The sequence below is a fragment of the Apis dorsata genome, unplaced genomic scaffold (assembly GCF_000469605.1).
Source record: "Apis dorsata unplaced genomic scaffold, Apis dorsata 1.3 scaffold_470, whole genome shotgun sequence".
Taxonomy (NCBI): Eukaryota; Metazoa; Arthropoda; class Insecta; order Hymenoptera; family Apidae; genus Apis; species Apis dorsata.
The window spans coordinates 619,947-644,439 of NW_006263709.1; the positions used below are offsets into that span (position 1 = coordinate 619,947).

General features: G+C 25.8%; 1 long non-coding RNA gene across 1 annotated transcript; it reads left to right on the plus strand.

Moving 5' to 3' along the window:
- Positions 1 to 22,408: 22,408 nt before the first annotated feature.
- On the plus strand, positions 22,409 to 24,483 carry LOC102680952. Its single transcript, XR_422410.2, has 3 exons — positions 22,409 to 23,346; positions 23,433 to 23,612; positions 24,134 to 24,483. It is a non-coding gene; the product is annotated as an uncharacterized LOC102680952 (long non-coding RNA).
- Positions 24,484 to 24,493: the final 10 nt, after the last annotated feature.

Below are 24,493 nucleotides of genomic sequence, written 5' to 3' on the forward strand. Positions count from 1 at the left end.
ATGTATTTGTGTTTCGTTTAAAATCACAAGAAAAATAGTAAATATTGGATCTCTTCTGTTCCAAGGATAGTTAAAATATAAACACATCTGCACACAAAATGTTTTTACAATTGATAAATCAAATTGATAAATTAAATTTTTGTGAAACGAGCGATTAGATTTCTGGATTTCTGGATTATAGATGGGATATCCTGTAGATACTGAAACTGATATAGTTAAATGTTATTGGCTACTCAATGAGGAGGAGTACTACACTGAAGATTATTGTACTAGTAATCTGAATAGATAGGATTCAATGTTATCCTCTATGTTGAATGTAATAACGTTTATATATCTTATAATACTTTAGAAGATTAATATCTCAAAAACTAATAAATACATAAAGATAAAATTTTAGATCTTTGATTAAAGTTCTTCTATATGTCTGTCCAAATTTTATTTGATGTTAAAATTTTAGATTAATTTTTCAACATAACGATTCTTTCAAATTTGAAAATCATTTTATATTTTATATAAGTAGAATACCTTTCCTTTAAATGTGAATGAAAAAGCGAAGAAAGAAAAATGAATTTAAAATTACAACCAAAGTAGAGAGTGGAAAAAAGTACTTAGTGGAACTAAGAAATGAAGGTACTGGAAATAATGAGTGTTTCGTTATACTATATTATTTGAACAAACTTGTACATTATAAACAGAAAACCCGTCATTTCTTCTACCTTCTTTCTTTCAGTTCCATTATCACTATTACTTTTCACCATGCATCATATCCACCATTTTTCTAATTTTTCATGGGATTTTAATGAAAATCTCAATCCCAACTCATAACAAGTTTTTACGAATCTTTTGAAAATATAAAATATAAAGAGAGAACACTTTTTATTTTTAATCTCGTTAAAAATCAATTTATTATTCGAATATCATCAAGATCCAAATCGATCTCAATCGAAAAAATTAAATCATATTAAAAATAATTTCCTGTAAAATACATTCAATTCAAAGCTTCTAAAAAATATAACAAATGAACGAATCTCGAATTGCAGATATTTTCAAAGACATATTTTAAGTGAAAAAAAAATACAAATTGAAAAATCAAGCATCTCTAACATTATTATATCGTCGATAAATGCATAGCGTCAATTGCAAATTCCCTCGATAACCTCCTCGGGATAACCTCGCAGCGAAGAATCCTCCCGAAATTTAAATTCCTCGATTATTCACGAAAAAGCGAGAACCGGTATTCTAACTTTCCCACGATTCTTGCATATTTATTCGCATTTCGCCCCCTGCAACGGGCTTATATATTTTACCTGAATTAAGTAACCCAGACACCGTGTTCATTTCCGGAATGTAAACATTTCCGGAAGAGTTGCTGCGACTTCAGTGACCTCCCCTTCCCTCTCTCCCGCCCTTCATCTTTTGGATTCCGTACAGCACACCGATCCTTCTTGTTTGAATAATACGATTTAAATCTTTAATTCCGTGAAATTTTCCTTTATGTCGCATCCGTGCCGTTCGAATTCATGCCATCCTTTCTCTCTCTCTCTCTCTCTTTCTCCTCTGAATTGCGCGTTTTCCAGCCACGTAGCATCGTTTTTCGCCGATTGTTCTCGGCCAAGTCCTTTGTCTTACGAAATATTATTAAATTCCACGATAAGTAGATTATTTATCAACACGTTTGGAACGTGTTAATTTAGATGCGACGCGATCTAATTTCTTTAATTCTAGCTTTTGAATCGTCGTGAAGCGTGTTTATCTCTTGTTAAAGAGAAGAGAAATTCGTGACCGAGAAGAAGCGTTGCGAGAAAGGGAGACGGTTTGGTTATTTCTTTTTTGGGTGGAATTAAAAAAGACGATAAGAAAAATTAAAATTAATTAAAATTCTCAAATGCACAAGTAGAATAATATTGAGGATAATGCGAGCGATTTAATTGTATTTCGAGATTAACCTTTCAACTGCGGATACATTTTTAGTACAACCACATCGTTCTAAAAGCAACAAAGAAGAAAAAAAAAGGAAAAAAAAATATTTTACTAAATAATCAAATCATAATACTCTTGAAGAAATATGGCTGTTGATCATCACAGTATTCAAAATATTTATTCAAAATATTATTATTTTCGAGATAATAATTGTCACAAGTTGTTCATTAAAATATTTAGAAAAGTATTCTTCAGACTCTATGTTTATATAAAAACTAACATATTGTTTATATACCTACAGTTAAAGGATCAATAAAAGAAATTTTACAAGTATCGATGAATTACAATTACAATTTTCCCTATTGCGTTTCCCCTTAAATTTTAATCAAGGTTAACAAGAAAAAATTTCCTCTGGAATAGGAGGGAAAAAAAAGTGGTACTAGTGGCAGGAACAGAGGTGAAGGAACAAATAACTGGTGTTCTATTGTATTGTATTGTAAAAGTAAGGAAGAGACCAAACAATAAAATGCAATAGAATAGCCGTTATTTATTCTTCCACTTCCATCTCTTCTATTCTTCCCACAGAGGGAATAGTAACATTCTGATTCTGAACGGAAATTTTGCCTTCGCTATCTCATCACTTATTACTCCAACAAACCTACATAAAAATCTAAATAAAAATAAATGCGACAGCACTGTTATTTTATTCCCAACACGAAATTCACTGCAAAATCTATCTTGTGAATTAGTTTCAATTCCAATATATGATCAAAGTGCATATAAATAAAAATAAATGCACTGTAAAATCTATCTTGTGATTTGTGATTAGTTTCAATTCCAATATATGATTAAAGTGCAATTATTCTTCTAAAAGATAACTTAAATAAAAATAAATGCAATAGCACTGTTATTTTATTCTCATCCCCAACACGAAATTCACTGTAAAATCTATCTTGTGAGTTGTAATTAGTTTCAATTCTAATACATGATCAAAGTACAATTATTTTTTCAAGAGATATCATAACCTAATAAAAATAATAATTATATACTTATATAACCTAAATAAAATAAATGCACTTATTTTGTTCTCACCTCAACATGAAATTTACTATAAAATCTATCTTGTGATTTGTGATTAATTTCAATTTCAATATATAATCAAAGCAATTGTTCTTCCAAGAGACATCATAACCTATATAATCTAAATAAAAATAAATAAACTGTTATTTTATTCTCACCTCAACACGAAATTCACTGTAAAATTTATCTTGTGATTTGTAACTAGTTTCAATTCCAATACATGATCAAAATGTAATTGTTCTTCCAAAAAATATCATAACCTAATAAAAATAATATTTACATATATATAATCTAAATAAAATAAATGCACTGTTATTTTATTCTCACCTCAATACTGTAAATCTATTTTGAAATTTACTGTAAAATCTATCTTGTGAATTAGTTTCAATTTCAATATATGATCAAAGTGCATATAAATAAAAATAAATGCACTGTTATTTTATTCTCATTCCCATGAAATTCATTGTAAAATTTATCTTGTAATTTGTGATTAGTTTCAATTCAAATATATGATCAAAGTGCAATTCTTTCAAGAGTTCTTTCAAGAGACACCAATAGTGAAACTTAAAGAAGGTTATAAGGAAAGGTGGAAAATTTCCATAATATTAATAAAAATCTTTCCATATTATATATTAAATATTACCTATTCACATAAGCATTTTTGTTATAATAGTTGTACATGCAGCTTACTAACTATTTATATTTATATATATCACTTAAAATGTAATAGATGAATTAATATCATCTATCCAAGGATTTTCACAGATTCTTTGGAACACTTATTCATGGAATATTATCACCTATCAATTTCAATTGATCAAATATTTTATATTTTATTTTCTGCTAAATTTGAAGGATCTATGGATCTCTGTGTATAATCATATTACTTTATTATCATTATTCTGAATGACAGTTATTATATTTACAGAAAGAGTCATTCGATGTACGAGCAAAATTCAATGTATGTATAACAGCAAACAATTTTTATCAATATTTTGGAAATTAATAAATATTTGAAGTTAAAATTCTCTTTCCCCTTTCGAATTTCAAATCAATTGGTTATCGATGATTCCTTTTTCTCCACTTTTTTCTTATAATCCATAATATTGCGTTAAAAGAAAAATGTAATTGCCTTAACAATTGATATATTTCGAGCAGTTATGACTGATATATTTCCAGAATGGCTATCCAATTTTAACAATTGTGTTAACAATTGTCAACGATTTGATCAAGTCGAACGTGAATCTTTTCATGTTATAGCAATGGCGATACGCTGGATTAAATAAGGGAGAAGTAATTTAGGGCGGCTGGAATTGAGTTTCGACGACAACCACAGTTGTCTGTCGGTGCACTCGATAAAAGTGTCATTAAGAAGATGAAAAGAGGGCAAAACGTGAAAGGGTTGAAGGGGCAGGGTGGAGGAGGATTGAGGCGCGGGGAGGAAGAGTTAATTTGGGAAGAGTTGAACAAGACAATGTGATGAACATTATCTCGTGGGAACAGTTGCGAATGTTCAATAATGATGCAGATAATATTAATTAATGTTGAATAGATTTCAAATTTTGAAGCGTTAATATATGTAATAAACTCAATAAACTTTGGGCTAAGTTTGGCTTCCTCTGGCTCAAACTTTCGTACACGTTTGAAATCTTTAGATTTGAATTTAAATTATTATCGTTCGAAAGTTGAATAATTTACTTTTGCAAATGATCGATTGTTATATTATAGTTGGATGGTGTTTATAGTTTCAAAAAAAATATTATAGTTGAATGCTTTTTGATCTTGGAATAAATGGTGAAAATAATTGTATATGAAAAATGAAATTTTATTTATAATTAAATAAACGTAATCTAAGTTTCACTACAAAATTGATATTATATTAGATCATTAAAATATTGTCATTCAAATTAAATTATTTTTGTAATAGTAACAACTTTTGCATCTGTTTTAATCTTTACACCTTTTCATAAATGTCTCATGAATATATTAATAGTGTTTGTACAGTTATATACTCCTTTTAAAAAAATTTAATCTTTTCAGTTTCTCATTTTCAAACAATTTTTTCTTGCTTTTAATGAAACTTTGCGAGAGCAGAATGGATTATCCACATGCGACAACTTTTCTTAGCGTCAATGCTCAAAGTTTCACCATACTGTTGTTTATTAAATATTACATAAAAATATGCAAGATAGAGCAAAATTTTAAATTATAAAATGTTTAATTTCTAAAAAAAAGTATCCCTAGATAAAAATTATAAAAATACTAAAACTTTCTATTAAAAAAAAATTGCTTCATTTATAATGATTCCATTATGCTTTACGTAACAAACTTTCAATAAAATTAGAATTTTCGTGCGAGATGAATATCTATAATGTACAAATATTTTCTACGATAAATTTTTATTAGCTAATAGAAATATTCATATTTGAGTTAAAGTTCACTGAAATTCTATGTGTGATTTTATTATTGAATGTTGCCAACAACATCATTATTTTAGTAGTTTAGTATCTTTTGTTTTTTTTCGATACACATACTTCAAATGTTTTATAAACAGATACGAAATCACGTATAATTAAATATATTCATTCAGCTAAACCCGTACATTTTTATTTATTGTTTTCACTGCCCAGTCAACAATATTACAACTAAATGAACAATTGTTCCAATTTTACTAAATGGCAAAAAAGGAATGTAATAACATTTTCCTTTCCAACAGATTACCCTCTTTTGAATGTCGATTCTTGTTCTTCAGATCTTTTCACTCAAGTTACCAATACGGAAACACGTTTGAAAGGAGAGGTGGAAATGTGGAATGGAAATGCCCAATGTCCATTTCTCGACAATAGAAAGGGGCACGCAAATTGATATATCTGAGAAGTTGGGAACGATCGAGGAGGAATTCGCGCCACCAAGACGGAAAGGAGTTGGACGGACTTTTGCAGTTGACCAAATCCGCCGCAACTACCTTCCCGACCTGGGAACACGATTCAATTGCTTTTACTCCTGCATTCCTACCTACGAGCTTGAATTCTTGTTAACGACTTTGCTCTATGAAATTGAGAAACGAGTATTCTATTGGTTCTCCTATTAATCCATTTGCGAAATTACTATTCTTTGATCTATTGATCTATGATTTTTTATTAATGTTGTATAATACTGAACATTGTGTCACTAAGGAATTATAAAAATATAAACTAGAGATTAAATAAATTTTTGTTCGAGATCAATTAATTTATGTTGATTCAAAATTAAATGAAAAATCATTTAAGTGATTTAGCGGATTTGCATTGTTTGGACTAATTTGGTTATGAGGTATCGATTATTTGTAGCAATAAATTCGATTAAAATTGATCTAATTTAACCTAATTTAATAAAAATTTGACAATACAATTCGTGATGGCAAATGTTAAATTAAATATAAATATAATATATTTAAAAAACCATCAAGACTCTTGATATCTTTTTGTAAATAATTATTTTTTTCTTTTCAAATCTGATGTACAATGTTCATGCTTTATAATTATTTGTATTTATTTATAACAGAAAAGTTTGTTGAATTGTAGTAGAAAAATTCCTGTTAAACTTTAGACAAAAACAGATTTCAATCTTAACAATTACGTTTCTTGAAAGGGTGACAACGAAGAATTGAAAATTTTGTTGAATAAATATTCTCTTCGAACGCAAAAGAACTTACAGAGCAATTACGAATGAGTCAATAGACAGTTTAATTATTCTGATTGTGCGGAAAACTAGAGCAAAAGAGATCGTTTATGAACAAAGAGAATCAACTAGTTAAATTGTTTCATGGCAATATTAATTGTGATTTAGTATTGGCATATTCATAGAATTTAAAACCTTTAGATTTTCAGTTGAGTTTTGTTCCATGTAAAACGCTTTCTTTGACTTAAAGACATGGGACGAGCTCAAAGATTGGATCGATGAATTCATTTCATTAAAGATTTCATATTTCATCAAATTTTGTTCAAAAATTTATTATTATTATTGAAGAATGACGTATAAAATAAAAAAAATTTTATTGAATAAACGGTTAATTAATGTTTGACCAAGCTGTATTATTTTTGATACATATTTTTGACAACGTAAATAGTGGTCACTTCGATCGATGTATCTTTTTATTGGTGCATTTAACGTTCATCGAAATTTAAAAAAAAATATTTACTTGAAAATTCGTACGATATGTAAATATTCTAAATGTACACGTATATTCTTTACAAATATTTTATTCCGAGTCTGTATCTTTAGGCGTGTCCATACATAACCTCCAAACCCTAACTCGTATCAAGCGAAGTATCGTCGAGCTATATATGGCCTTAACATATTATAATCTCACTTTTAACCTTTTCTAAATAAAGAAAGTTCGATCGACTTTCTATCGTACAGATTCCAAGTTTCGAACACGAAACTATACTTGTATCGTTGAATTTTGTATCGGAAATATTAACCGTGTCCTCTATGTTAAATTTTTCCTCTATCTTAAATTTTTGAATTCATTTATGTGTAAGGATCGATATAGAATAGTAACATTTGAAACATTTTATAATAATAGCGCAATGCGATTAAACGAGCTTTTAAAAGTTTATTTAAATAAATAAAGAATACATATAAGTTATTAATATTTTAATGGAATTATACATTTTTTATTGCGCCAATTGATACAATGTAATATTTTTTTTGAAGAAAATGTTATATTCAAAAATTATAAGTTTAGAAAATATTTATTTTAAAGTTTGTAAAATTTACTATATGAAAGACAAGGAACATGATATTTATTCGTTTTTTTCAAATATTAGAATTTTTTTGAAAAAAATATACTATTCAACTTTATCTGAAAAATACTTTGCTATCAATGAATCATTTTGTACATATTATAGTATAGTATATTTAGAATTTTTATGAGTTGTATGCAAATTTTTTTCTGATTTTTTTTGAATAACTGAGTACTTATATGTTTTTATGTAATTTATATGTCTTCAAATTTCTTTTTAAATTTTAGGTGTTTAAATCTTGAAAATAAAAATAGAAAAATTAATTTTTTTATATATTGCACTGTATTTATTAAATTAACATATTATCTAATAATTGAATATTATAATAAGTTTATTTACAAGTTAATTTTTAATTTTGTACAAACATAACTTTAATTTTAAAATTATTTATATACATATTTATATACATTACATTATTATTTATATACATATTTGTTTATATCATTAAAACCGGAGCAAACTTCAACATCTGAGATAATTATGATTTTTCTATAAGAAATAGATATGATTTTTTTTTATATGTAAATAGTTTTAAAGTTTTAAATACTTTAAATAGTTTTAAATGCTTTAAAGATACAATTATATATATAATGTAAAAAAAAGTGTTTCAAAAAAAGAAAATGCTGGATTAAATTATAATGTTGTAACATTGAACTATATCTAATTTACCTAACAATATTTATCTTCTTGCTAATAACTTGATTGAATTATTTGAAAATTGGATGTAATTCGATGCAATTATTGATAAAAAAAAAAAAAATTAAAACGTATTCATTGATTTTCAATGCGTTACTCATTTCCAAAGATTTTTATGGCCAATACTCCATCAGCAGTTTCAATAGCACGTACACAAGTAAATTGGACTCTCGGGAACAACTCGTGATAGTTGTCCTCCCAAATGAACACGCACTCTAATGATGCAATGTGATCACCAAAGCAATTCTCCCTATTGAAATTACGAACGTGTCGAATCCATACCGTTTCAAAATCACAAATTACTGTATAAATAATAAAACGTTTGAATTGAGATACTCTGCTATTATATTCATTGTATTTAGATACATTAAAAAAATTATTTTGAAAATATAATGATAATAGTTTCATCGTAGAGAGGTTTTTTTACATTTTTCTGATGAAAATAAATAACAAATAGAAATAAATAAATAAAATGAAAAAATATTTAATTTATATTATAATTTATCTTTCAAAATACACAATTGTTTGAGATAAATAAATTTCTTATTTTTTTCAAAGAATTGAATACTAACCGTTGAAAAAATAAGTAGTTAAAAATTTTAAATAAAATCACTCTAAATAATTATTTAATACTTAAATAAAATTTATTCGTAATTATTATAATTGATTCATATAACTTCATTTGGCATTATAGTTATTTATAATTATTCGATGATAAATTATTGAAGTAATTTCATTCTTCCATTTTCTTCCAGCAAAGAAATTAAATAAAAAATAAAATAAAAATTTTACTTACTTTTATAATTTTTGAATAATTGAAAAAAAAATTCATAAAATACTCGTTTGAAATATATTACGCACATTAAGTTAAAACTATTTAAATTAAGAAGAAATATAAAATTGAAAAATCAAATCATTTCTCTTTGTCTGTCGAATTAGCTACGATAAACATTTTGTTCCGAGGTGTAAATAAAACCAGTTTCGACACGTAACGCTCCACAAATACGCGAATATGTGTACGTATGCATATGTAGATTGATTTTACCGCGTCCACGGGGAACATCATTGGAACATTCGCTTTCATTCGTGCACGCGCAATAAAACGGTTGGAAAAAGTTTGCGATCGAAGGGAAGTGGAAACGTGGAGAAAATTGGGAAATTGTATATCTTTTCAATCGCGATAACATTTCATTCAACAGTGTTTTCAAAAATCATAATTTCGAAAGTGTATTTAAAGTATATGTGTATGATTAATATCAGTGTTTTCAATTGTAATACGTATGTAATATATTTTTAATACGTGTATATCGAGATATAGGAATTCACGTATATAAATATATTTACATTTTATTTCTTATGAATATTTAAGAGTATGTAAGTATGTACAGAATACTTGAATATTTATTTTAAATTTATTATTATATAAGTTAAGAAGATTAGGTTAGGTTAAGTGATCCTTATTTTAGTGATTCCTATAAAATAATTCCTATTCTTACATATATAATTGTATTTTAATGACATGCAATCTGATATACAAATAACAATCTATTTATATAATAGATTATATATAATAGATATACAGGATATGCCAATAAAAATGATTTTACATGTAGAAATAAATCATGAAAAAAGAATAGAATTTTTTTGTAAGTCAAATTTAATAAAATTTTTCAAACATAAATAAAATTAAATTAATTCTCATGATTGGATATGAATAAATTATTGATAAGTATAATGAATAATTATAATAAATTATTAAGTAAGTTATTTCACGTGAAAATGTAGAAAATTTCTTCATTTAAAAACTAGTTTAATTAATCGATGAATTTTTAAATAAAAATTATGACTAATTATTTCTTGTCTATATATTCAATTTAAATTTTCTTAATAAATCAAAAATAAAAACTTAAAATTTTATTCTATAAATTTTATTTTATATTATCTTATATTTTTTATAATTAATTATTATCATATACAGAATATATAATGTATAACTTCTTATCATTATCATAGTTTGTATTCGTATTCAATTAAGAATTAATCAATTGTGTTTGAAACTATTTACATTTGAAAAATTTTCAAATTCGATTTATCTTTATTTTAATTTATTTCTATGAATTAGAATTATTTCTTGTTTGATTATTCTATGGTTTTCGATACATTTTATCTATAAAAAAAATTTCATAAATCAGAATAATATATATTTTTTTGTATTTTTATTTTTATGTTTAATCTTTTAATTATTCTATACTTTGTAATATTCAATGAAATTTTCAAAATTAAATAAAATTTTTTTCTTTTGTGCGTGATAGATAAAATTTATATTTTATTAAAATTATTTCTTGTGTAGATATAATTTGAATTTTGCATTTTTTATAAATTTTATAAAAATTTTTTGCGATTTTTACAAAGTGGTTTCTGAAATCTAATTCTCATGTTATATAAAGCATTTGGCGATTAATAATTTAAAAATAATAATTTTAAATTTAAAGCTATTTATTACTGGATAAGAAATATATTTCAATTTAAATTATATTCTTTATTTAGTTAATTTGAAGTAAAGCGAATATTTGGAAAAATAATAAACTAAAAAATTGATTGATTAAGAATAATATTTATTTTCCAATGGAAAATTCGTTCCTGAAGTAATTTTTAGAATACATATCGAAAAATAAATATAATATATAATAATTCTAGTCAGCATATAATAAAGTGAAGCAGAATCAATAATAATATAAATATTTGATGCTATGTTATAACGAACTATTTATTTTCAAAGCCAAATAACAAACAATAAACAGTTTATTTTGTAAAATATAAAATAAATAATTTAATTGCAAGTATATTTATTTTATAAAATATACTTTTCGTATGAAATATTTTATAAAATATTTGTGTCATTTCAAAGATAAATTATTTCTCTTAATTAATTAAAAATAATTTTAAAATAATATAATTTGAAAATTTATTAAAATTTCCAGATCTGATGTGAAAATTATCTGTATTTATTGACAATAATTATTGAAAATAATTTTTGAAATAAACATAGAATTCATTATAAATAATAATGACATGAACAACATTCTGTTTCTGCTGTCATAATATTCCATTTTTTTCATAGCATATATAAATAGATGATTTTATATCTTAATCACCGTAAATATTGTCATGTCCAAAAAATCAAAATATCGATATATTAATTTTTTTTATATTAAAGTACGTTATTATTTAATGATGAAATCACATTGTTTATTATTTTTATTTTTAATCCAATATTTTATATTTAGGTAGTAAATTATTTGTAAAAGTAAATTGTGTAAAATATATATTCAGGTATTATTTATTGTACATTAAAGATACACAAAAAAGGAAATCTCTTTAAGAGAGTGAATTTAACCCTCAAAAGATTTAATATTTTTTTAACTCTGGAAATAATCTCATTTGTATATTTGATATTATATTTATCACAGCAGGATAATAGAGGATTAAAAATTAAATACTTTATAATTAAAAATTTTGCTTTATCTTGTACCACTTCAAAGTTATATTTAATAAAAAAAATTTTTGAAACTTTAAGCGTTGATTTTATCTTCTTAAAGTGATGTTCCGTTAAAAAAAGTTGCCGCATGTATAATTCATTATGCTCTACATTTTCATAAAATTCCATAAAAATAAAAAAAATTTATTAAAAGTAAACCAAAAAAATTAAATTTTTATGATATAGGAATACAAATATTTCTGACTGCATTATAACACAGATATATTTAATATATATATACATAAATTTTAAGAAATAGATTTATAGAATAAATTTACATTCAATCAATATTATTATTATTAATATTGATATTGTTATTATCCATAAGTATTAATGATATTATTGATATATACGATCAAGATAAAATAAAAATATCATAATAAAATTATAATGAAAATATTATATTATCATTCTCCAATCTCAATGATTTTTTAATATCTTGTTATTACATTAAATAATATCGTGAAAGTTTTACTTGATAATCTTTGTTTATTAAAAAATTATTAATCTAATTTATTCTAACATAATATAAATCATGAAAGCAAAAAAATTAAATAATTAAATAAATTTTTGTTGGATATTAATTCTAAATTTAATACCAGTTTAAATTAAAATTAAATCAAAACTTATTAATATTTATTAATAAGTTTTGCATTATATTTGAATTAATTTTTGGATAATAAATCCTTAAAACTAATCTAATCTAACTTAAACTATTTCAAAAAAACGTTTTTATTAATAACTTTTTAACAAGCACCAAGTAAAATCTTATATAACTGATAAATTTAACAATATAAATTAAAAAACCATAAAAATCGAAGGATGATAAATAATTACCAATATTATTATTATTATTATTAATTATGTATTTTTAAATACATATAAAATGGAGATCTCTACTATTATTATTATTATTACTATTATATTATTATATTTTATTATTATATATTATTATATTATTATATTCTATTATATTTTATTATATACATATAATATTATTATATTCTACTATATTTTACTATATATATATTATTATTATATTCTACTATTACGAAGAATAGAATATTAGAATGAAGATCAGAAAAGTTAAAAGAGGAAAAGAATATTATAACAAGAGAGAAAAAGTAAATTAGGTAACTAACAGGGTATACATTGTTATGAATAAATTAACGAACGCATTTGCGATGTAAATTCATCGCTGCGGAAATGCTTAACCGTGTCCGATTCTACAATATGTCACACCTTTTACAACCGTTCCCCGTTGTAAGCTTATTGTTCTCCGCATCCATTGTATTTACGCATTTTACATCCTCCTGCTAACGAATTCCTCCTTGCAATAGTTGAATTCTTTCCTTCCCGCTTCTTCCCACGTATTCGACTTTGTTCGACATCAATAAAGCTTAATTAGATGAATGTCGTGTGACAAGATAGTATCACCGTTACGGATATGTTGTAACACAATTCATACACGATCGATCATTTTTCCATTTCAAAAATCAACAATTCAAATTATAAAGAAGAGATGGTAATATATATCAGCGTCAGCGTGGAAAAATTCGTGGCGCTATCTTACAAGGAAATTTATGTACTTCGAAAGATACGATTTTAATAAAAAAAAAATTTTGTGCATATAAAGTATAATGGAAAATCTTGAATGTGAGAAATTCGTCTTCAAATTTTTATCATTTCTCTATATTTTGTATATATATAAATTTCAATTAGATATATATATTTTTTTATAATTAAATTATAAATATATTATAATTATTATAATTAATGATAAAAAGTATATAATAATAATAAAATAATAATAATAATAAAATAATAATAATAATAAAAAATTATAATATATAATTTTAATATAAAATAAATATAATAAAATTTTAATATAAAATTATAATAATATTATAATTTGTTTATAATAGTGCAATACATTAAAATTTGAATATTTTGATCTATCATTAGAAAGTTGTATATTTAAAAAATGAAATTAATGTTGAAGATAAATGAAGTAGAGATTGATATTATGTCATGCAAAATAATATTAATATTGATAAAGAAATTACTTCCGTATATAAGACATTATGATCAATATATTCGTGATAATGTTTCATGTAAAACATTGTTAATTTTGATTATTTCATTGATTGAATTCACATAACATATATACAAATACTTCGACTATATTTCTTTCAAATTTTTCATACAAAAAAAATGCAAACGATTGAATTGAATTTTATAGATATTAATTATATAATTCGTTTCAGAAAGTTTTAAACAAAAACGATAATACGAATAATAATCTCTAACAAAAATCGTAACATTACTTTATACATGTGTTCGCTTAATATTCGTTTGAATGCACGCCAATGCCAATGTGTGAACACGTAGTTTATCATTTATTATGTTTATCACACGTAGTATATATAGGTATGCCAATGTTGGCCACCTCTTCTCTTGCTATCGGTTTTCGAATCAAAGAACATTAGGCTTGTTGGCAGTGTGATGTGCCAACATCCTGTCTACATATTTAATAATTACGTTAAGTAAATGTTAAGTAAATATAACTCTATTATCGTTCGATGCCAATAATCAATGATTCGTGAGACGAATATCGACAAACGTATGGACGATGATATTTGGATACTGGGAAATTAATTGAATCAAAGAAACAATTTTTTTTGGTAACGTAATATTTTTAACTGTTATTAGAAACAATCTAAATATATTTATAAATAAAAATCACTTAAAATCACTTTTTTACTTTTTTTGTGCATTTGCTATATGTTTATTTATCGCGATCTGACAAAGAAGAAATCAATTTTAATTTCGAATTGATTTTGATATCTTTGATTTCGTTTGATATCTTAATATCGAGGAGGATTTTATCGTGATTAGAAGATGACATAAAATAAATAATTTGAAATTGTTTAACGATTACGAGAAATCTTCGAGTTCGCGAAAAATGGTGGAATGGAAAGTGATGATGGAAAAAGGAATCGGCAAGCGATATCTTTTATTATGATTTAAACGTTCGGCGCGAGATCGAGGTCAGTCGATAATGTCGCAACCGAAAAATATATATTTGTTCGATGAAAAGAGCCTTTATCGGAAGTTCTCAACCCCTTGCATTCGGAATATCACTCTATGCTAACACAAATATTAATTCTGGTAACTGAGAGTTGTACGAATTGTAGTAGGTTAACATTTCTTATATATGGAATTTTAAATGAATTCGAGCACATATTTGTTTAAGGATTTCAGATAGTTATAAATAATAATTATTAACATGTGTATCGTAATAAAACGAATTGAGAATGTTTTAAGCTGGGGAGAACGAAGAATGATCGAAAAATCGAATAATTTAAGAATTTAAATATTAATAAAATTATAACATTATTATTATTAGTATTAATAAAAAATTGATTTCCAAGAATATTCTGAATGGATTACGATACAATCACAAAAATAGGCATATATTTCTCGAAAAAGTCTCACATCTGCACATAAAATTATGTAGTACCATACCATGTTGAGTGTGAGGGAGTGGAGTACTCTCTTTGCCCCTGTGGCATCTTGAAGGACTTTTCAGCAATGCATAGTGGAAATAAAAGGGGAGAAAGAATATACGAGTGGAAAAGTATAATAACATAATAAACGATATATATATATATATATATAATTACATTTATATTCAAACAGATAAGAAAATTTGAAATTAAAACAATTAGATTAAATAGATATATTATACATTATTTTATTTTCTGAATAAAAATTATCAATATTATAATTTTACAAAGAGAAACATTTTCGATTAATTAATAAAGAAATTATAAAATAACTCGTAAAAATTGATGTTTCTTATTTATATAAATTTATTTTATCGTATAAATTCTTATAATTATTGAAATTAGAATTAGGAAGATAATGTTGAAATATAATGTTGAAAATATTTTCAAATTGATACAAATTATTGTGCAAAACTGGGTATTCTACACGTATCTCAAAGTGGTTTGTTAGTTACTCGGAAGACGCGGAAGCGCAAGAGTCTTCATTGCGCGTAAAGTTGATGTCCACTTAACCTGATTCTTTGTCCGTTCTCGACCAATCTTCTCTTTCTCTTCTTTAGACGTTTCATTCTTTTTCCCGCGACAATTAAGTAAGATTTCCCTCCCGCGATAATAAATCGAAAATGACGTTAATAATTCGGCGTCGCAATAATCGATCATTCCATTAATAGAGACAATCGATGTTTTATCATGCATAGTGACAGATTGATAAATACGAAAATTCTCGACACTTCGATTCTTTTAATGAGAATCATCTCGAAATTTTAATTTTATATGCATCACTCAGAAATGTCGCGATGTAATCAACAAAATCAGTTTTTTTTTGTAATTTTTTGTAATTTATAAATTGTTTGAATGAGATTTAGAAATTTTGAATGTTTCTCACGTCTTAATGACGCCAAAAAAAATCAATTATTGTTATTTATGCTTCGTTGCTTGCTATTGTTACTAATAATTTCATTCTTTTTTATTTTTTATTTTATAAAAATTTATATAAAAAAAAAATCTGAATATAATTGAATATTTTTTATTTATTTAAAAAAAAGAAATAAATATTCCTGTTTAAAAAATTATTATTACAAATTATTATTACAAATTGAGATTTAAAAAAATATTATTAATCGTCTAAATATTATTAATATTAAAAAAAAAATATATATCAAATCAAATATGCATAATATTGGACACGTAAAAATTATGTGAACTCCATTTTTTTAAATGAAATGATATATTTTTTTTTATTTTCTCATTCAAGCGTTTTAAAGCATTTTAAAATGGTTTAAAGTCATTCAAAGTTATTAGTCAACTGTAAAGTAATTTATTTTATGTGAACTGATAAAACTTTTTCGTAATTGGTTGCTAATAATCATGATAACACGAATCATCAAATGTAAATAAATAATCAATTACAAATAAATAGTTGTACGCTTTATCATTTATTTTGTAAATATTGTTGACTTGTAATATTTTATCCATTTACATGCAATTTTCAAAATATGATATTAAAAAACAAGGAAAGTATATATGGTTTACTTATCGAATGTTATTAAACTGGAAAAAAAAAACAGTGCATTTGTATACACAGATTCTTCGAACGTGCTTAGATATTTACGATCTGTATTTACAAACGTTACAAAAAATTTTCAAGAATAAACACAGTTCTTTGGTTCATATGAAATAAATTCATATGAATAAATATTTTCTTCTATCTTGTGATTGACCTTGAATGATCTTAAACCAAAGTAAACTAAAGTAAACTAAGTAAACAAAATATCATTTAAAAAGAAAAACAAACTTGATTTTCACACGACCTTCATATTACTCATCAATCAACAATCGACACAACACAATACAAGTTTGCTCCGACACAATTTTTTTCTATCATCAATAACAGCCGAGATATTCAGACGCCTCACACCGTATATTTAATATTAAACATCTTTTTTTATTAAGCGTGAAACATGTGTTTCGCCAAGATAAGTGACGCATAATCATGTTACAAATTCGACATTTGATGTCTGCTCTTCGCGTTTACCCTTCGCGTTTGCCTTCCAAATAGATATCAATTCGAGAACAGGGAGCAAGAAGAAACACGATCAGCTGACACCTCAACGTTTCATCAATGCTTACACAGGCTGTGCTACGCGTGTATCGAAACACGTGTGGCATGTGTACACACGTACGCAAAGTTTACATATTTAATCGAACGTCTTATACAAGTCTTTTAAGGAATAAAATATCAATCGAACGAGGAATAAATTCGTAAAATTCGAATTTCAAGATAAGATCAGTGTCTTACCTCGTGGAATCGATCATGATTAATAATTGAATTAAGTCAATTATTTATTTCACTCGTATATCACATCGATAAAACATTACAACGAAGTGACGGATTTAGAGATTTATAAATTATATTAAACTTTTGGAGGATATTGCATAAGTTAATTGAATAAATTGAATGAAGATTTGTTTAGAATCAGAAATTGGATATATACAGGGTGTCAAAAAAATATAGAAACATCTGTTAACTAAAGATTCCTAGAGTGATTTCTTTTTGTAAAAACTTTCGTTAGGATTTTGTTAACGAGTTATTAACAAAAAATACTGGCCAATCAACGTGTAGCTTAATCGAGCTGCGACAATAATGTTAATTATGTGCCGTCGATCGAACACGAACAAATCCAAGAAATATAAATATATCGAAGAAAGTTGAATATTATAGTTTAACTATTGTTATATAATTATTTATAATTTGATATAATTTTTTATCGATAAAAAAATTTGTTATATTCAACATAGTTTTTTTTTTTATATATGTTGCTTGAATTTGTTCGTGCTCAATTGTACGGCACGTAGCTAACACTATCATCGTAACTCGAGGCTGCGCGCTTCATTATGACTAATGCTTTTTGTTAATAATTAATTAACAAAATCGTAACGAAAGTTTTTGAAAATAAAAATATTACTTGAAATCATTTCAGGAATTTTCAGTTGAAACAAATGTTTTCATTTTTAGGATATCTTGTATATTTGTCCATATAAAGTATATCGACATACGTCAAATTTCTTCATTTTTGAATATTTTTTTGTTAAAAAGCATACATCTTTTTCAGAATGTTTCGTTATCATTTTTTGAAATGGTGCATATTGTTTTGAAGTTCGTTCTTAATACAGAATTAAATCATTATATGTATATATATGTAATGTATATCAAAAATATATAATATGTATGAGATACTTTATATAATAACTTTGCGATCTTTTAAAAACAATCATTCATTTTTTTATGTTATACATATAAAATAATAAATTTATTTAAAATTATTAATTTATAAAAACTCAATCATTACAATTTTTTTATAATTCTTAGGTTAATAAGAAACAGATATTTTCCTAATATTTTCAAATTTTTAATTATGATTCGAATATCAATATTGTTTAAAACATCAGACAAGAGTCGTTTATCAAAAAATATTTACTATCTCTCAACTTAATAACAATCTTTGAAGTTGTTCTTTCTCAGATTCACTTTCATTCTAACATTCATTATAATAATAACGGTGAAAAATTCGTTTCACTGGAATAGTGCACTTTCATTAATGAACCACAACGTTCAAAGAGTCAATTCAGCCATTTCCAAATGCGTTACCAAAGGCAAAGGTCTATGTGCTTTCAACGTAACAACTCCCGATAACTTTTCCTAAACACTAAATAGGTTAGACAGGTTGACCTGGCTACGCCAATTCTAACGTGTATGGGTCGCGTTCTCTGATTCAATTATAACATAACCTTTAAACGGCGTCATGACGTCGTGGCATTGTAGCATCGCGGGCATCGTGGCGTCGTAATATCGTCGAGTCGATGTCGATGCCGAGGTATGTAACGATGCGACATCATCTCGCGTCTGTTATGAGCTATGACCTTGTTTTTCACTTGATGAGTAAATTGGCTGCGTTTTTCGAAACTGAAGCTAGGAAACAATCTCATTAGATGGCGTGAATGTTGCATCACGGTGAAGTCACGTTCTCTCGTTACAGTCCGCTCTATCTCGCGAACTTTGCCAATGACTTTCGATTTGCTACGTTCAATCGGTTATTGCTACTGGAAATTCTCTCTCTCTCTCTCTCTCTCTTTTTCTCGTATCTGTACCCAACCCACGCATAGCCGTTTAGGATACTCTTGAATTGATGTTGCGGATAACTTTCATGCATTTCAATCGAATCCTCTCTTCATGTGGCACGTTTGACCAGTCTATCGAATTAGAATAGATGAAATGTTCGAGATGATTACGTTGAGGTTAACCCGAATTTATGTATATTGTGTGACAACTTTGGAATATGAGAGACAGAGAAAAGAAAAAGAAGAGAGAGAAAGTATTTTTCGCTGATGACCAGTATAGTAAACTCATCGTATAATGTGCTCATATCTTATTCATTGTAATATAGGTCAAGTGTGAGAATGCATCTGCGGGGAAGGATAGTCAGGTTATTGCTTGCGAGAATTGTGTTTTGAATCCCTCTGGTGACGAATATAGGAAAGATTATGGATAGAACTTTGGTATTAAGTAGATACTATAACGGCTATAGCTGCATTATTAAGTAAAACTGATCCCGTACTATATATCACGCGCTGGCAATATCAGATTCGATATAATAGTTATTAATATTCACGTTCAGAATTATCTGCGTATTATCTTTTCAAAAAAATTTCATAGATGCTTTTTGAAATGTATTGAGAACAGAAAATATGTATTGTATTATATATAACAAAAAATTATATTTATTTGATAAATATTAATATATGTAATTTTAAATATGATGTATATTATTATATATTGTATATTCATATTGGATGTATAGATTGTTTCAATTAATTTTCAATATATATAATATTTTATATGCTATATGTATTCGTAATTGTTTTGAAGATTAATTACGTTAATTACACGATTAAATATTAGAACGATGAGATATCAGAACTTTTTCCATTTTCCTCGATTTTCTGTCTACTTTAATCGAAATATTATGGAGCATCTTGTCTCCATGTTAAAAGTAAGAAATTGTTAAAAGGTTTTTACTGTGAAAATGAAACTTGAGAAAAATAATTCAACTTCTGAGAACACTTTTAAATTGTACTTTTGCTACGGTTTCTCCTAGATTGCAGGATGATTCCTTGAAAACGTACCATTTCTACAACTCGATTGTAATTGCGAACGTGTATCACGTAAAAACTTTGATAACTTGGATGTATAAAACTTTAACAATCTCGATAATTCTGAGACGATCAATTGTTATTGTTGGTAATAAAATTATCTTGTATATAACTTTACCGTACAAGGAAAAGTAAGATAAAACTGAAATCCTAAACATTTTCCATGCTAACAAAAAAAAAAAACAAAAAAAAAAAAATAAAAAACAAAAAGAACTCTGAACAGCACTAGAAGTTTGAAGTGGTAGAAGACTAAGAATGGAAGCACGATCGTAAAATGAAAGGCTTTTTATTCGAAAAATTATTTAACTACGAATGAAAAACAATCTCTTGAAAATAATGAAATATCCAGCTTTTCTTTCATTTAAAATCAGGTAAAATTTAGAATTATATTAAAATCTATAATCATCGTTTACTATTCCAATTATTATTAAGCTTAATGAATATATTTTTATGTTATAATTCATTATGATAAAAAGTATTTTGATGCTTGATTTTAAAAAATTTCTGACAAAATGAAAATATCAAAGGAAAACATAATAAAAATATATAAATATTATAAATAAAAAAAAAGAAAGAAAAGCAAAAAGATAAAAGCAAGAAAAGAAATCAATAATTATTTTTACACGTTTTAAAGGAAAGAATTTTTCAATATGATTTGCTTAAATATATAAGATAAGAATTATTTCTATTATTATATTATTTTTTATATATTTTTATTATTATTTTTTCTTTCATATAATATTATATAGAAAACAATCACCAACATGTAAATCTTTAAAACAAATAATGATTAATATATTAAATATCACTTGTGATTAATAAGTTGCAATATCAATAAATTTTTTAAATCGATTAAAATAAAAATATTATCAATTAAAAAATTTTAAATATAATAATTAATAATAATAATTAATTAATAGTATGAAATAGTAATGAAATAGTGCTATTCAACAATTAAATATTTTTATTAGAAATTTTACAAAATTATATATTACAATTTAATATGAAAAAATACTAAAACATTTCAAACAGAAATGAAACTAAATTTTATAAACTTTATATCATTGCTTTTTTGTATAATTTTTTGCATTTTGCGTTTCAAAATTGATAATATTTTTTTTGATAACATATTTCAACTTTTTTTTTCTAGAGAGAAAAATATATTGATTAAAATAAATAAATGTAATTTGTCACGATATGTTCAGAGATTTATATAATCCATATACGAATATTTTTATCCGATATTTTTAAAAAAAAAAGTATCATAAAAATAATGAAATACTTAAAGTCGTGATAATCATAGAACAATAATATGAAATTATTAAAATATAATTTTATTTAACCACATTACTTAATATTTTATTATTATAAATTTTTATCGTAGATTCATAAATCATATATATAGAATTTTTGTGAAATTTAATATATAATATGTCTTTCATGAATATTAATTATTAATTTTCGTGAAATTTTGTTATATTCAATGAAGAGAATTATGCATATTAAAAAGAATGATCAACTATATTTATTCATTTTTCTACTTTTCCATATTGCAAAATTAACAATTTTAAAATATTTCAATAATAGTAACGAATGTGTTAAATTTATAATTGAATATATAAAATATTGAAAAGTTCGCAGAGAATAACAAGTGGTCTTGATATTTTTAAGCGGCTTCATACATACCCTCTTTACCATTAAATAGTCGATTAAAATGATGTGCTTCCTCGAAACGAATATGGCTTACAAAAAAAGGGCAACGAGAGAAGAAGGATAACACATGCGAGGTAAATGCTTAGGGGATACGCGGGACGTCGTAATCGATACGCAATTACATTATCGTGTAAGCGGCATGAAGCGGTTGCTCTCAAGATATAAGGCGATTAAACTCTGAATTAATGGAGGACACGCGTAACGAAGCTTCGCCTTGAAATTAGATCGTTCGAAGAAGCACGAAATCCGCTCAGAGTACCAAGTATCAAGAAGGACGACACGCTAGCAAAGGATGAACACGATCGAGGGAAACGAGGAGTGGGGAGGGCATGATCGTCGAATAGGAGTCTGGCCACGTTGCTCGGCCAAGAATTCGCGAAACATTTTTGGAACATCATTTCGTATCCGATTATGGAATGACGACAGAACGAGAACGGTCGACTGGCCGACCAACTGGCTGGCAGCTGACAGGACCTCTATAGAAAAGCAATAACTCGTGCCCGTAGGAAATGAACGATAGGCAATCGACTATTGGATATCGAACCGAGAATTCGATACGTAACTAACGCTGCTTGTCTCCTAGTAGGTCGCTAGCTATGGGTCGGCCACTTGTCCGCTTCTGCTCCTGCCTCTGCCGGTAGTAACTTGCTAGATGTAGGTTGATTGCCTGCCCGATAGGGGCGCGCTCTTCTTTTTTCTTCTTTTCTCACGTTTCATGACCGAGGTAAACTTGATTTTCGTCAGGCACGTGTATCAATGGCCAAAAATTTTCGTCTACGTGTTCCAATACTCCGAGCGTAACCAAAAAATTAAAATTTTGTAATAAAATTTCGTAAGTGAAATTTCGTAATAATCTTTCTTTCGAGAGAAAACTCTACAAATTAAGTAAGTAATGTATATGAGTAAAATTGCTATTAGTATCTATAGCTCCAAGTTTTAATCAATATCAAAATTAGCGGAAGATTCGATGAAGATGTAAAGTGATTCTAAAATTTTGATTGGTAGTATACACGGCATACCTTCGAAATCATGGACGATGTTATATGCAAAAATAAATCGAAAAATAAGAATAATACTTTTTTAAGATTTCGTTTTGAGGTAAATGAAGTTTAAAAAATATTTAATTGCAGGGGAAATCGGCTAATATTTATTAGATACGAATGATCTATCGATCGAAGATAATTTTACACACGAAAATGAGCAAAAAATATAGAATAATTTTTTTTCATTTAAAAATTAGTTTTCAAGAAAATCGAATTTGGAAATTCGCCAATTATACGATTTCTTGATCGCGAATATTTAATCTCGATTTTCTCGAAAACAAGAGAATAAACAAAATTTTATTCTACTTTTTTTGTTTCCTTTCATATTTAAAATAAATTCTTATCAATAATTCATTCTTATCCAATCTAGCTAATTTCACTTATATTTGAAAAATTCTCAAATTTAATTCACTTAAAAATGAGATTGCTTTAAATAAAAATATATATATATATTTTTCGATTTATAAATTATCGACTTCTCTGTATAAATTCTCATTTTATTCTCTATCAAATCTCTTCCAATTTGCATCTCTTAATTCATCCTCATCTCAAATTTCAATCTATCTCAACTTACAGACATAAATCGAGAGGTACAGCGAGATCGTAAAATTAGTCCAGCGAAAAAACCGAATATGTTCCTATTGAAGAATCCCAGGGACATAAAAAAATTTCATCACGACGCGAATCGTATCATCGGATTGACACGATAGTTTACGATCAATCCATATCTCCCAATGCAGGAAGATATAAACTCGAAAGAATCTACTTACATCTATGTTATTGCCAGTCTTCATTTCTTCTTTACCTCTTTTCTCGAGATTCACGATTCTTGTCAGATTTATTCGATATATTTTCCAAATTTCCGACTCGTTCGAAGAAGTATCAATTTTCGAATGAGTCCTGTCAGACTTTTTTTTTTTTTTTTTTTTTTTTTTT